Below are 16,559 nucleotides of genomic sequence, written 5' to 3' on the forward strand. Positions count from 1 at the left end.
TTGTTTGTTGAGTTTTCATAAATATAAAGCCAGAACAAACTCATGTGTCTCTGAAGAGTCACCCTCAGGAAGAACGGTGCGGTTCCATGGTCTTCATCGGTCTCACTTCAGGGGCCATATCAATTGTCCCTATTGGCCAAGACTCGGTAAACATGGCCAACTTCTGGCCTTTGGAATTTTTTCATTTCTATGTTGTACATTGATGGTTCTTTTTAATATTTTTCTTAGATATTTCTCCAGACAGATGAAAAAGGAGTTGATTAAATTTTAGCTAGCCAAATTACAGTCATATTCCAGGTCCAGGCCCCTTGTGATAACTTCTCCTAGGCCCTTCCTGTTGGAATTGCATTGTTTCTAATCTCTTCAGTTTCTCACCTGTAGATGACATGCAGGACAGGAATAAGTTTGCTCAGGAGCCGGGGAGATTACAGGCTACAACATCTTGCCACTACTTTATTTGACCTGACTTCTCTGAGCTTTGCAAAAAGAATTGCAGTGGAATTTAGCAGGCCTATCATGCAGGACCTTACAGACATCACTTTATATTGCTGTTCTCTGAAGTGAACTGGAGCTCTTTTGAATCATGTCTGGACTCCCATGAGCAAGTTAGGTGCAGTGTCATTTGGGGACTCTTTTTCAGAGGCAATATAGTCAGTCATGCAAGGATTTCTTACTTCATAGTATGAGTATCAGCCAAGCACAGTTCCAGATGGTTTTCAAAGGGTAACATTTTGAGCTTTTATCTTTTATAGTTCTTACAGGTGAGAGAGCTGGTAAACACAGGACTTGACACTCGCATGTGGCCAAATTGAATTCAGATTAGTTCATACTCAGAAACTTATCAGAAACACATTTTTCTTGCCACCAGAAGAGAGGATAAATGGCAGGAAATGTAAAATTTGTGTATTACCATGCTTCAGTGAATGACTTACAGAAATGAACCTGTCATTGTATTCAGGGCCACCAGAGTTCTCACTTAGTTAAGAGGCAAGCACTCTATGAAAACTGAAGAAAGAATAGACACAATTCTATTGATAAGTGTTCTAACTGTAAATAACTCAATATTTATAAGCATTTTTTAATAATTTGTTTTAATTTTAGAAAAGTGAATTGTAAATCCTTCTATATTTCTCAGGTTACTCAAGGGCTATTTGCACCTTTAAAAAAAAAAATCTTAATCTCAGAAAAGTAAGACACTGAGCCCAGAAGCCAGGATTTTTCTTTAGAGTCTTTGAAACATACAAGATTTCTTAGAAATACTACTTTGACTTCTAATTTCTCTTATCTCACAATGTACAGATTTCTCATACTCTCATGATGTATGGATTTTTAGAATTTAAGTATTGTGCTTAGAAGTAAAATTTATTTAATTAGGAAGGATTGATTGATGTAAACATAGCCAAGAAGATGTGAGCCTTCTGTTGGTATAACTTGCTGCATTAAATTTTCTTTTAGCATAAAGCTTTGGAAGCTGAATATTACACTATATGTTTAGAATGCAAATTATTAGATACTTTAAGTCACTGTATTTGTTTTGATATGTCTATTTTGGCTGGTTTCCTATAATCCATATCAAAAATAGTTTAAGGTTGACTCACTGCTACTTGCATTGATTATAATGGTATAACATGTGAGCAAAATAACCCCCTTTTGGTGCATATTCATTCCCAAACCACTGATTTCCCCCTACTTCTTGTTAGTTTCTTTCTGCTTCAATTTGGTTTATCAGTTTTAAATTACAAAATCACAGCAGCTGCACAAAAATACACATGATGAGATTTCAGAATTGCCCTTTTATGTCATTTGGTAAGATATCAGTCATTTAAAGATATTTAGGAGAAGAAGGAGGAGGGGGCACTGAAAACTATGACACATGTGTGAAGCATTCCCATCCTCTCTGGGCTGACAATGCCTCCATTCATTTCTGTAGACTCTGGGGAATATGTTCTTCCTTTCTTCCAGGAATGTGAGTTGGCCAGAGTAAAAGAGAAAGAGAAAAGGGCAGTAGTCCTCTCTAAATCATCAAATACCTTTCTAACTGACAGACTGGCTCATTCTCAGTGTGGACTTTAAAAGAAGGAGAGTTGAAATAAGTTCTTTCAAATAGCACATGGTGATTCCTTTACTGGTAAGGTCTTTTGTTTATTCTTGACATTGGAAATAAAAGCAATAGGGTAATAGTTCATCAGACTTTTTCTTGAGTTCTTTTTCTCCTGTTGGATATAAAATTGTGTATCAAATTTCTTTAAAAATGAATATGTACCTATCAATAAGCTGAACTTTCAGTACCATAAAAAATCTCAAAGAACACTATTGCAAGTGAAATATCCATCTACAAAATGGTATTTCTTACAGTTTTGAGATTCTGTATGAATCATTGCATATAACCTACATGGTCTATATTATCACACAGTATAAAATAAAAAGAAAACCAGATAGATGTTAATTTTTTGGTAAACATTTACCTAACTGTGATCAATAATTCTTGTGCTACAAATAATATTCTGTAGATTAAAATAATATGATATGCTCAATAAAATTTATAGACTCTTGCTTTATAGTTACTTATATACAGGTCATTTCTCTCCAGCTATACAGTAAACTCTTTGAAGGAAGAGGTTAATTTACTTTTGTATTGCTCACAGAGCTTAGCATAGGGACTGCACATCGTAAGTGCTTAATAAAAATGTACTACATGAAGAAATAACACTGTAGGACCACTCTACATGGATTTCTTGAGACCTTCTCTACAGGTCCTACAAATAAACTTGACACTTGAAATTCTAAGAAGATACACAACATATCAAGTAAAAACCTGAAAATAGAATACTAGAAAAAAATACCAAATGAGAAACATAATGGTTTTCTAAGAACAGATAGATGTGGTCTCATTATTGATAAATTTGGCAATGGTTTTCCTTCAAAACATAGAACCAATTAGATCGTAATAATCTTGGTCACTAATTGGTTTTTCAAAAATGTCTGCTTTCATTTTATAACTGATCTACTTGAAAATGTGGTGAACCATAAAAGGCCATTTCCTTGGAAAAGAGTATGGACAAGCCTCTTGCAGTTTTGTTTGGGTGATATTCAAAGCCAAACCCTAAGCCTTTCCCAGAACTTGAAACAAATGTTAGTGTTACCACAAACCAAAGGGGGAAGCTCTGCAGAGAGTTTGTTTCCTCTTCATCCTTTTTTTATTAAAAAAATTGTGCATCCCAACTGCTTATTTAGATTTATTCTGCTTTCTCGTGAATGTGTTATTAGCTCTCTACAGTGAAATCTCAGGGACCAGGTCTTTGGAGCAGCAATTTTGGGAAGGTTTATAATCTAGTGCCATCGGTGCAAGACTCCTTCCCATAATAGGCCAGAAGTGACGTTGTCATAGGCCATTTAGGCTTCTGTAACAAAATACCATTGATTAGGGAGCTTCTAAATAACAGAAATTTAGTTCTCATAGTTCTGGAGACTGATAAGTCCAAGGTCAGGGTGTGTGCAGGTTTGGTGTCTAGTGAAAACCCATTTCCTGGCTCATAGATGATATCATCCTGCTGTGTCTTCACAAGGTAGAACGGACTATAGTACCCTGGGTACCTTTAATAAGGGCATGAATCTCATTCATGAGGACGCAGCCCTTATGATTTAATCACTCCCCAATACCATCATCTAGAGGGTATTTCAACACATAAATTTGCTGGGGAACACAAACATTCAGACCGTAGGAGACTTCTAATGGGATAATTCAGCTAGAATCCGAAAATCTACAAAGGCCAAATTATCTTCATATCCTTACCTAGATCTAAAAAGCCTTTGCTGAGGAGCTGAATCTCTGATAAGGTCTTTATAAAACAATGATTGAATGGAATGAATGCCAGCTACAAAGAGTGAGTGTTGCCTATATAATGCCTTATTAATATTTCTATAATAATCCAGGCAATCTATTACCTTATTGAAACTTCTATCCAGAAAGGCAACATAATTTAGATGTATTGACCTTATACATACTTTCAGTGGCGTAGCAGAGGCAGCTAACAGACTATCACAATTTCATGTTCCCCTTCCACAGTGCTGAATTGTCATAGGGAAGTAGCTCTTCAGCCGAGGATCACATTTTTCAGCCTCCTTATATCTAATTTGGCCATTAACTGGCTCTGCCCAAGGGAAATATGAGTGGAAATGATACACGACATTCTGGGAAGTGGTGAAGAGGGAGTTACATCTTTTGCATAGTCTCTTTCCCTGTTGTTCTGAAGAAAAAGGACTCTGGAACCCTAAGAAGAGAGTAGGGCCACAAGATGAAAAACGTCTGAGTCTTCGAATGACCATGTTGGGGGGTGGATAGAAGGCTACCAAACTGGGAGCACCTACATGATTCTGCATCATATGCAAGAAATGCATACTTATTGTTGTAAAGAGTGGAATTTGGGAGCTTACCTGTTCTGGTAACTAGCATTGCTCTAACATACAGGTGGTAATAAAAATGTCACAACGGTATTATGAAATCAGATTTTTTTCCTATTCCCTATTTTTGTTGAAATTTTTAGACTTAAACAGTGAAGGCAGGCGTTGAGTCACATTGAAGTTGTAGGATTTCTTTTTTTATACTTAATTTTAGTATATTACTGTTGAATAAATGCCCACATAAGGAGCAAGGAGAGGTCTAAAATCAACACCCTATCATCAAAATTGAAAGAGTTACAGGAACAAGATCAAAAAAATTCAAAAGCTAGCAAAAGGCAAGAAGTAACTAAGATCAGAGCAGAACTGAAGGAGACAGACATACACACACACACACACACACACACACACACACACACACACACAAACCTTTCAAAAAATCAACAAAAATCAGGAGCTGGTTTTTTGAAAAAAAAAAAAAAAAAAAAAAAATCAACAAAATAGACTGCTAGCCAGACTAATAGAAAAGAGAGAAGAATCAAATAGATGCAATAAAAAACAGTAAAGGGGACATCACCACCAATTCTACAGAAATACAGACTACCATCAGAGATTACTACAAACAACTCTATGCACACAAACCAGTAAATCTGGAAGAAATGGATAAATTCCTGGACACTTGCACTCTCCTAAGACTAAACCAGGAAGAAGTTGAACCCCTGAATAGACCAATAACAAGGTCTAAAGTTGAAGCAGCAATTAATAGCCTACCAACTAAAAAAAAAATGAGGTTTAGACGGGTTTACAGCCAAATTCTACCAGACGTACAAAGAGGAGCTGGTACCATTCCTTCTGAAACTATTCCAAACAATATCAGAAGAGGGAATCCTGCCCAACTCATTGTATGAGACCAACATCATCCTAATACCAAAACTGGGCAGAGACACAACTAAAAAAGAAAACTTCAGGCCAATATCTATGATGAACATTGATGCAAAAATCTTCAATAAAATACTGGCAAATAGAATGCAACAGCAAATCAAAAAGCTTATTCATCATAATCAAGTAGGCTTCATCCTGGGGATGCAAGGCTGATTCAACGTACACAAGTCTATAAATGTAATCCATCACCTAAACAGAACCAAAGACAAAAACTACATGATTATCTCAATAGATGCAGAGAAGGCCTTTGACAAAATTCAACAGCCCTTTATGCTAAAAACCCTCAATAAACTAGGTATCGATGGTATGTATCACAAAATAATAAAAACTATGACAAACCCACAGCCAATATCATACTGAACAGGCAAAAACTGGAAGCATTCCCTTTGAAACCTGGCACAAGACAAGGATGCCCTCACTCACCACTCCTATTCAATGTAGTATTGCAAGTTCTAGCCAGAGCAATCAGGCAAGAAAAAGAAATAAACGGTATTCAATTAGGAAAGGAGGAAGTCAAATTGTCTCTATTTGCAGATGACATGATAGTATATTTAGTAGACCCCATTATCTCAGCCCAAAATCTCGTGAAACTGATATCAACTTCAACAAAGTCTCAGGATACAAATCATTGTGCAGAAATCACAAGCATTTCTATACACCAATAACAGACAAACAGAGAGCCAAATCAAAAGTGAACTCCCATTCACAATTGCTACAAAGAGAATAAAATACCTAGGAATACAACTAACAAAGGATGTAAAGGACTTCTTCGAGGAGAACTACAAACCACTGCTCAATGAAATAAGAGAGGACACAAACAGATGAAAAAACATTCCATGCTCATGGTTGGAAAGAATCAACATCGTGAAAATGGCCATACTGCCTAAAGTAATTTATAGATTTAATGCTATCCCCATCAAGCTACAACGACCTTCTTCACAGAACTGGAAAAAACCACTTCAAACTTCATATGGAACCAAAAGAGAGCCCACTTAGCCAAAAAAATCCTAAGCAAAAAGAACAAAGCTAGAGGTATCATGCTGCCTGGCTTCAAACTATACTACAAGGCCACGGTAACCAAAACAGCATGGTACTGGTACCAAAACAGAGATACAAACCAATGGAACAGAATAGAGACCTCAGAAGCAACAACACACATCTATAATCATCTGATCTTTGACAAACCTGAGAAAAACAAGCAATGGGGAAAGGATTCCCTGTTTAATAAATGGTGTTGGAAAAACTGGCTAGCCGTGTGCAGAAAGCAGAGACTGGACCCCTTCCTGACACCTTACCTAAAATTAACTCCAGATGTATTAAAGATCTAAACATAAGACCTAAGACTATAAAAACCCTAGAAGAAAACCTAGGCAAAATCATTCAGGACATAGGCATAGGCAAGGACTTCATGGCTAAAACACCAAAAGCAATGGCAACAAAAGCCAAAATAGACAAATGGGATCTAATTAAACTCCAGAGCTTCTGTACAACAAAGGAAACAATTATTAGAGCTAACTGGCAACCAACAGAATGCAAAAAAATTTTTGCAATCTACCCATTTGACAAAGAGCTAATATCCAGAATCTACAAAGAACTGAAACAGACTTACGAGAAAAAATACAAACCCATTCAAAAGTGGGCAAAGGATATGAACAGACACTTTACAAAAGAAGACATCTATGAGGCAAACATATGAAAAACTGCTCATTATCACGGGTCATTAGAGAAATGCAAATCAAAACCACATTGAGATACCATCTAACACCTGTTAGAATGGCAATCATTCTAACAGGTGTTAGATGGGAGTGCAAATTAGTTCAACCATTGTGGAAGACAGTGTGGCGATTCCTCAAAGACCTAGAAATAGAAATTCCATTTGACCCAGCAATCCCATTACTGGGTATATACCCAAAGAATTATAAATTGTTCTATTATAAAGATATGCACATGTATGTTCATTGTGGCACTGTTTATAATAGCAAAGACCTGGAACCAACCTAAGTGCCCATTGACAATAGACTAGGTAAAGAAAATGTGACACGTATGTACCACATTTGCAGCCATAAAATACTATGCAGCCATAAAAAATGATGAGTTCATGTTCATGTCCTTCATAGGGACATGGATGAATCTGGAAACCATCATTCTCAGCAAACTGACACAAGAACAGAAAACCAAACACCAAATGTTCTCACTCATAAGTGGGTATTGAAAAATTAGAACACATGGACACAGGGAGGGGAGCATCACATAACTACGGTCAGTGGGGGGGGGGGCGCGGGTAAGGGATGGCCAGTGAGGGGTGGGTGGTGAGGGATATTGAGGGGAGAAATACCAGATATAGGTGATGGGGGGATGGAGGCAGCAAACCATGTTGCCATGCGTGTACCTATGCAACAATCCTGCATGATCTGCACATGTACCCCAGAACCTAAAGTACAAAATAATAATAAAACACAAAATATAGAGTAAAATTATCTTATAAAAATATATAATAAGATCTTATAAGAAAGTCTGAATGTATTGATGCTTGATAATTCTCTTAAGCAGAGCACAATAAAACAGTAGTGATTGGCTAAGTTCCATCAATTTTTTAAAAAATTCTTTTTGACTTTTTCTCCTGGTCCTCTGTTATCCTTTCTGCAGGTTGCTTCTTCAACCCCTTTATTTTCCTAGTTTGTAGTTTGCTTAGATTTTTCTTCTGCATATGAATCCTTCCATAAATTGTACCAAAAGTATCATGGGAGATCTTCTTCTTCGGCTTGAGAACTTTTGACATTTTCATAGATGATTTTTTTAAAGGTCATTCAATGCTAGGTGTGTCCTCTTCAGAACTGGATCCAGTGAGGGTCCCGTCTCTTCCAATTCAATCCGTAGTGGTCTGCAACCAAATTTCTTCAACAGCAACTTATAGCTTTGAAAGTAAATCTTCCCATTTAGTGTAGTGAAATGCAGAACATACTCTAATACAGCCAAATGGATACTGTGGGGCCTCTGAAGAAATTAATAAGAAGACTTTTTAGTCTTCTATAATCTTCTGTTACATAAAAATCATCACCAACAAATATTAGCATGGGTTTCATTCCCTCAGGCCATTTACTGTTCTTAATGTCTTTTAGGGAGACAAAATTCTCAATACCTGATTCAATCATATCCAGTATATAGTAGTCATACATATGACCTATTACTAGATCATTTAGCCACTTCTTATTAGGGGAGCCAAACATGAATAAAGAACAATCTGACTTTGTTGAAAAGAATTCCAATGATATCTGATCCTAAAAAGGTCTTTTAACATTTTTCTTCTTATACAGTACACTGTATGGTTTTTTCAGTGCATATACATCTTTTAAGTACTTGTATCCATGTTGCATTTGCATTTTGCCCTTTAATTAGCATGGCATTTTAAATATTTTCATTGAGTTTCAGTTCTTTCTTCTCAAGTAATATCTTGGCTCTTTTCATTTTGGGCTTTACAACTTGATCCAGTGTCCGTCTCTACCACTACCTGCAACTCTTAACTAGGTGAATGCATGGGTATGTGTCAGTTACAAGTGCTGGAACAGGAGGACAAGTTCTGGGATTTCTAAGAGAAGGCATATCTGTTTCCTAGATGCTGACCTTTTCCTATACACTCTTTCACAGAAAACAGTTTTTCTAGATGTCGTGTCCATCCTAGAGGCTCATCTCTCTTCAATATACCTGGCTCTCTCTTAACCATTTTTCCACTCAATTTCCATCTCCTCCATGAAGGCTTTCCTTACTACTAAAGAGATCATTTCTTTCTTTGAGTTCATAGCAATTAAAATCTGCACCAACTTTTGTTTTTCCTCATGTACTGCCTAATGAGAGAATTCATATTAGCACATTATTTTTAATGGGTAAGTGTATCATTTCTTTGTATTAAAAAGTAGCAGTGGGTGAGAGGAATAAAATGTTATAAGTAATTGGCATTAAAATGCTGAAAATAGACACTCATTCTTTTGTATGCAGGAGGATAATTGCAGGCACCAAAAGGTCCAGGTTATTTTATACCTTGCAGAGTCTCACTCTGTCACCCAGGCTGGTGTGCAGTGGTGTGATCTTGGCTTACTGCAATCTCCACCTCCCGAGTTCAAGCAATTCTTTATGCCTCAGCCTCTCAAGTAGCTGGGACTACAGGCATGCACCACCATGCCTGGTTAATTTTTTGTATTTTTAGTAGAAATGGGGTTTCACCATGTTGGCCAGTTTCGTCTCAAACTCCTGACCTCAAGTGATCCACCTTGAGGCCACCTTGGCCTCCCAAAGTGCTGGGATTACAGGAGTGAGTCACCACATCAGGTTACCTCACAGTCATATTGCCATCCCTAGCAGAACACTGTTAGTTGTGTTGTTGGATATGACAGTCTCTGGGCCTTTTATGTTCTCACAAAAATTAAGACTTTTATTTATAAGCATAAAAGTGGAAAATTGGTCAGGGACAGTGCAGGCATTTCTAGTAATTTTGGCTCTGCAGCTCCCCTGGTTATATTTATCTTCCAAATTAAAAAATATACTTTCAACCAATTTAGTCCTTGGCATCATTCTTATTCTACCACTAAGAGTGGCAAGTGTGGTACCATTAGGATGGTAATATTATGTGTTGACCCCCACTAAAAGTCAAATTCAGATTCATTTCACTCACAGTGCCAACCATGTGGTAATCTTCATCCAGTTCCTGGGATGTAATCTAGATTTCAGTGGACAAAATGTAATGTGAAGTCTCCATTTCCTGTTACCTAATTCCGAGTGATCAGTCCTCCACTGTTGAGTATCAGATATCTACATTTATCATGCCAGATCGTAATCATTGTCAACTGTGCAGAAAGATTTCCTTAGAAATTTTTATATGCATTAAATTCTGGAAATTCTCAGGTATGTTTCCCTAAAATCTGTAAGTGCTGCTGCTGTCTTGTGTGTACACATACAAATTGTAATTTAAAAGGCCTGTTTAACATTTGGGTTTAGATCATTTGGAGGATGAGTCCAGAATGAAACCATAGAAGAGAATCTTTGAATGAAAGGATTTATGTATCTCCTACTTGTGCTGCAAAAGCAAGAACTGAATTCTCATGCATGCAGTTTAGTCTAGTGATTTCAAGTGTGTCATGGGAAGAAAGCTTGAATCTTTATCCCTATCTCTAAGCATCATTTATTTGATGCATTTGTAAAAATGTACATAATATCTAGTATTATTCTCACACATTAAGCTTTGATTAACATACGGTAATAATGTAGCACTGTTGCTTTGTCAGAATCTTAAAAAGCAGGAAATAGAGAGTACAAAAGCACACATGTGCAAATGGAGCTAATATTGCTTTCCTCCAAATAAGCAAGTTTTTCACCTAGATTATTTTTAATTCTAGAAATTGCTTCTATCCTCATGGAAAGAACTAGTGGTTTAAGAAGAAATCTGTACTGTCTGAGGTATTTCATAATACAACAGAAACAGGCAAAATAAGAAGAAAGTTTATACTTGATACAAAAAATAAAAGATTTATTATGCCAACAGAAAGAGAAACAAGTTTGAAAAATTTCAGCACCAAGGATAATTTTTATTATATAATAAGTGTACAAAAACAGAGTTTGGAAAAGGAATTATTTTCAACTACTTTTTCTAGCATAATACTAAAATAACAACAGAAACTAAAATGAGGCAAATTGTTGCAAAAGAAAGAGACTATCATAAAACATAGCAAGTAAATTTATATAGCATTCATTATATCGTCCTGTTTGCAGCACTACATTTGAAATTGTGTCAGCACTTACATTAGAAGCCTGTACTTTGAGGAATTTGGAATTTGGCCAATAAAAGATCGTTCTGAACTAAAAGTTGGCACAGAAAATTTCCTCCCATGAGCAAAAGTTGTTTTCATTATATCTTCTTCATCATTGTCTTCTTTTTTCTTCCCTTTTTACAAAATTCCATAAAAACCTCATCTGGTTGCTTTTAAGCTTGGATATCTAAAGTAAAAGTTAAGAGAGCCAACCCAGTGATTTGAAGACAATACATCTTTTGTCCATCTGGGCAAAATTTGTATTTGGTATTTTATGTGAAGGAGTCATACGATTCAATTGGGAGTGTTTAAAGAAAGAGTAAAAACTAATTTCAAAAGACCTCTCAGTCATTGCCTCTAATAATGAAGTTAGAAGGAAGAAAATGAGGGTGAGAGAGAGCTTATTCACTTACTCCCAATATTGTGCACATTACTTTAGAGCTATTAATAACAACTGTTCTTCACAGCACTTCTGCATAGTTTCATACCCATTTATTTTACAGCTTTATTGATGTATTTTTTATATATAATAAAATTAGCCCATTTTAAGTGTACAGTTCTATGACTTTTGGTAAATATGAATAGTCATCCACCTACCACCAACCACAGTCAAGTTCCAGAACAATTTCATCAGCATAAGAAGTTCTCTGATCCTTCCTGCCAGCTGTTGCCCACCCCTAGTCTCACCTTAGTCCTAGGTAACTGCTGATCTGGATTTTTTCTTTTTTTTTTTTTTTTTTTTTGCTACTACCGATCTGCCTTTTCTAGAATTTGCTATAAATGAAATCAGATAGTATATAATTTATTACATCTGTGTCTAAGTGGTTTCACATTGCATGATGTTTTTGAGAGCCATCCATCATCTTGCAGGTATCAGTAGTGTTTTCCTTCATTTTGCTGAGTAGTGTTCCATTGTCTGGATGTACCAGAATTTGTTAATCCATTAATGAGTCATAGACATTTGGAGCTATTTCCAGTTTGAGACTATTATGAATAAAACTATTATACATACATGTGCAGGTCTTTATGTAGGCATATTTCTACTTCTCTTGGGTAAAAACCTCAGGGTAGGATTGTTGGCTTGTATGATAAATGCATGTTCAACTTTATATGGAGCTGCCAAACTGTTTTCAAAAGTGGATGTGCCATCTTGTATTTCCACCAGCAATGTATGAGGGTTCTAGTTTCTCTACAGCTGTCTCTTCTGAAAGTTTCTTAAAGTCTACTTTGTCTGATATAGGTTAAGCCACCAAAAGACTTCTTTAGTTATCCCAGTGTTTGTGTACTGATATCCGACTGTGCTTATTTGCCATTTATGTATTTTCTTTCAAAAGTTGTTTCTTTAGACCTATGAGCCCCTCTTTTTTATTGGGTGTTTGTCTTTTTATTATTAAGTTGAAAGGCTTCATTATATATTTTAGAAAAGAGTTCTTTGTCAGATGTATGTTTAGCAAATATTTTATAAAAATGGATTGCTTCCCATTTCATATTAATGGTGTTTTTTTGATCAGCAAACTTGTTAAGTTTTATGAAGTGCAATGTATATATTTTCATTTATGATTTATTTACTCTGTCTGCTATGAAAACTTTGCCTAACTCTTCTTTAAGACTTTCCCATTTTCTTCTCAAATTTTTATAGTTTCAGTTTGGGTCTCTTATGTATTTCAAATTAATATGTGTGTCATTCTATTTTGCATCTCTATAAAGGAATACTCAAGGCTGGCCAATTAAAGTTGAGAGGTTTATCTTGGCTCACAGTTCTGTAGGTTATACATGAAGCATGCTGCCAGCACCTGTTTCTGGTGAGGGCTTCAGGAAGCTTACAATCATGGCAGAAGGCAAAGGGGGAGCAGGTGTTATATATCACATGATGAGAACAGGAGCAAGAGAGGAGGTAAGAGGTGCCACGCTATTTTAAGCAGCCAGATCTGGCATGAACTAATAGAGTGACAACTCACTCATTATGGTGAAACAGCACCAAGCTATTCATGCAGGACCCACCCCCATGACCCAAACTCCTCCCACTAGGCCCACCTCCAACACTGGAGGTAACATTTCCATATAAGATTTGGAGGAGACAAAACTTCCAAACCATATCAATGTGTATGCTATATCTAGTTTTGTTTGTCTGAAGACTTTTAAATTTCCCTGTTAATTTATTTGATCTATTGGCTATTCAAGAACATGTTTAATTTCAATGTATTTGTGAATTTTCAAAGATTTCTCTTGGTATTTGTTTCTAGTTTCATACTATAGTGGCTAGAAAAGATACTTGATATGATGTTGGTCTTCTTAAATTTGTTAAGACTTGGTTTGTGGCTTAATATGCGATCTATCCTGGATGATGTTCTTTGTGCACTTGAGCATTTGGAGCTATTTGTGCACTTGAACAAAGAACATTATCCAGGATAGATCATATATTAAGCCACAGAACAAGTCTTCATATTCTGCTGTTGCATGCAATATTCTGTATTTGTGTGTTCTGTCTCTTTGGTCTATAGTGTTGTTCAAGTCTATGGTTTCCTTAGTGTTTTTCTATCTGGATGATCTATCCATTGTTTAAAATGGTGTGTTAAAGTCCCCTATTAATATCATATTGGTATCTATTTCTCTTTTCAGTTCTGTTAACATTTGTTTTATATATTTAAATGCTCCTGTACTGGTAATATATATATTGTTTATGTTCATTATATTGTCTTGATGAGTTGACTTCGTTATCATTATATAGTCACCTTCTATGTTGTTTGTGATAGTTTTTAACTTAAAGCCTACTTTGTTTCATGTAAGTATAGCCACCCCTGCACTCTTTTTGTTACTAGTTACACGGACTGTTTCTTTCTATCCTTAGCCTTTCAGCTCTGTGTGTCTGTAAAGCTAAAGTGAACCTCTTAAAGGCAACATATAGTTGGAACTTTTTTCAATCCTTTCAGTCATCCTATGTCTTTTCATTGGAGAATTTAATCTATTTACAATTACATAATTACTGATAAGTAAAGACTTACTACTGCCAGTATGTTAATTGTTTTCTGCCTGCTACTTATTTCTGAAGGAATATTTTCTTTATTATTTATCTCTTGTTGTCTTCCTTTGTGATTTTGATGATTTTTTTTTGTAGAGGCATGGTTTAATTTCTTTATCTTTTTTGTATTTTCTGTGTGTTCATCATGAAGCTTACATAAAACATCTGATAGCAGTCTATTTTGAACTGATAATAACTTCAAATTCATATAAAAACTGTATACTTTATTCTCCCCCCTACATTTTATATTAGAGCTGCAATTTTCATATTTAAATAGTGTGTATTCATTAGCAAACTATTTTATAATTATTTATAATGCTTCATCATTAAACTTTTATAAGAATCAAAAGATAATTATGTACTACCATTATACTATTAAAGTATTCTGAATTTAACTATTTTAACCTTTATAGTGGTTTTTATACTTTCATGTGTTTCATATTGTGTAGCATAGTTTCGTTTTAACTTGAAGAATTCCCTTTAGCATTTCTGGTACAGCAGGTCTAGGAGTGATGAACTCCCACAGCTTTTGTCTGGGAAAGTCTTCATCTCTCTTTTGTTTCTGAAAAACAGCTCGGCCTGGTATAGTATTCTTGGTTGGCAGATATTTTTTCTTTCAGCACTTTGGCTACATCATCCTACTCTCTCCTGGGAAGTAACGTTTCTGCTGAAAAATCCACTGATAGTCTTGTGCAGATTCCCTCCTATGTGACTAGTTGCTTTGCTCTTGCTACTTTCCAAATTCTCTTTTTGTCTTTGTCTTTTGAATATTTAACTGTAATCTGTTTCAGGGAAGATCTTTTTATAATTAATCTATTCAAGTTCTTTTGGGCTTCATGGATCTGGATGTTCATTTTCCACTCCAGACTTGGGATGTTTTCTGTCATTATTTCTTTAAATAAGCTTTCTTGCTTTTTGTTTTTTTGCTGATTCTCCTGGGATTCTCACCATGTGAATTTTGGCTTGCTTAATGATGTCCCATAAGTTCTGTAGGCTTTCTTCATTCTTTTTCTTTTTTTCCTTCATTCTTTTTCTTTTTTTCAGATTTTATTCTTCTTACTGGGTAATTTCAAATAAGCTGTCTTTGAGTTCACTGATTTTTTTTTTCCTTCTGTTTCATCAAGTCTCCTGTTAAAGCTCTCTGTAAAACTTTTCAGTTGAGGCGTTGTCTTATTTATCTCTAGAATTTTTGTTTGGATCTTTGTATGATTTCTTTCTTTATCGAGTATCTTCTTTTGTTTGGGCATTGTTCTCCTAATTTCATTTACTTTCGTATCTGTGTTCTCCTGTCACTCACTGAGCTTCCTTAAGATGTTTACAATTGTCCCTCAGTGTACATGAGGAATTGGTTCCAGAACTGTCCACACAAACCAAAAAGCATTCATACTATAATCCTGCAGAACCCACGCATATGAAAGTCAGTCCTTGTATACACAGGTTTCACTTCCTGTGAATATTGCATTTTTGATTCATGTTTGGTTAAAAAAAAAAATCTGTGTAGGTGGACCTGCAGAGTTCAAATGTGTTATTCAAGAGTCAGCTGTATTTTGAATTATCTAAGTTTGTGGATCCCTATTTCTTTAAGGGTCTGTTACTGGTAATTTATTTTTTCACTTTGGTGGTGTTATGTTTCCCTGATTATCTGTGATCCTCTGACCCCGCATTGGTGTCTGTTCATTTGAAGAAGCAGGCACTTCTTGCATTCTTTTAAGACTGGCTTTATCCAGGAAAACCCTTCACTAATCAGGGAAACATGACACCATCAAAGTGAAAAAAATAAATCACCAGTAACTGACCCTGAAGAAATAGAGTTCCACAAACATAGATAATTCAAAATACAGCTGACTCTTGAACAACATGCTTTAACTGTATGGATGTGCCTACACAGTTTTTTTTTAACCAAACATGAATGAAAAATGCAGTATTCACAGATTCCATAGTTTCTTGGCAGGCCATCTTGTGGGGCTAACAGGTAGCAGCCTGGCACTAGGGTGGGCCAGACTGGAGCCTGGGTCTGTGGGTGCTAGCCTGGAGCCTGGGGCCACCAGGACCAGTCTGGTGCTGGGGTGGGCCTGGAGGCTGGATTATAAGAACAGACATAGAACTTGGGTTCATGTGCTGGCTTAGAGCCTGTCTTTTGGAGCAGTTTGGAGCCTTGTTCCATGGGGCCTGACATGGCACCAGGGTCCACCAGATAGGCCTGGACTCAGGGTCTGCTGAGGTAGGCTTGGATCCCAGTTTTTTTTTAAGCATGGGGTATTGGAGTTGGACACTGCCGTAGGCCTGGAGCCTGGTGCTGTTCATGTAGATTTTAGTCAGCTTGTTTATCTCTCCAAAAAAAGTTTTCTTTTTAATCCTACTGGAACTTTTATTGAGACTGCGGTGTATCTGTAGATCAGTTT

The 16,559-nt window shown here is 36.1% G+C and overlaps 1 protein-coding gene and 1 pseudogene across 3 annotated transcripts in view; one reads left to right on the forward strand and one right to left on the reverse strand.

The window, feature by feature from the left end:
* Positions 1–16,559, forward strand: part of ADAMTSL1 (ADAMTS like 1) — a 982,413-nt gene that overhangs the window by 348,095 nt on the left and 617,759 nt on the right. The window lies entirely within an intron of this gene.
* LOC101041969 (ribosome production factor 2 homolog pseudogene) lies at positions 7,934–8,414 on the reverse strand (annotated as a pseudogene).

Source organism: Saimiri boliviensis, chromosome 2, assembly GCF_048565385.1.
Source record: "Saimiri boliviensis isolate mSaiBol1 chromosome 2, mSaiBol1.pri, whole genome shotgun sequence".
NCBI lineage: Eukaryota > Metazoa > Chordata > Mammalia > Primates > Cebidae > Saimiri > Saimiri boliviensis.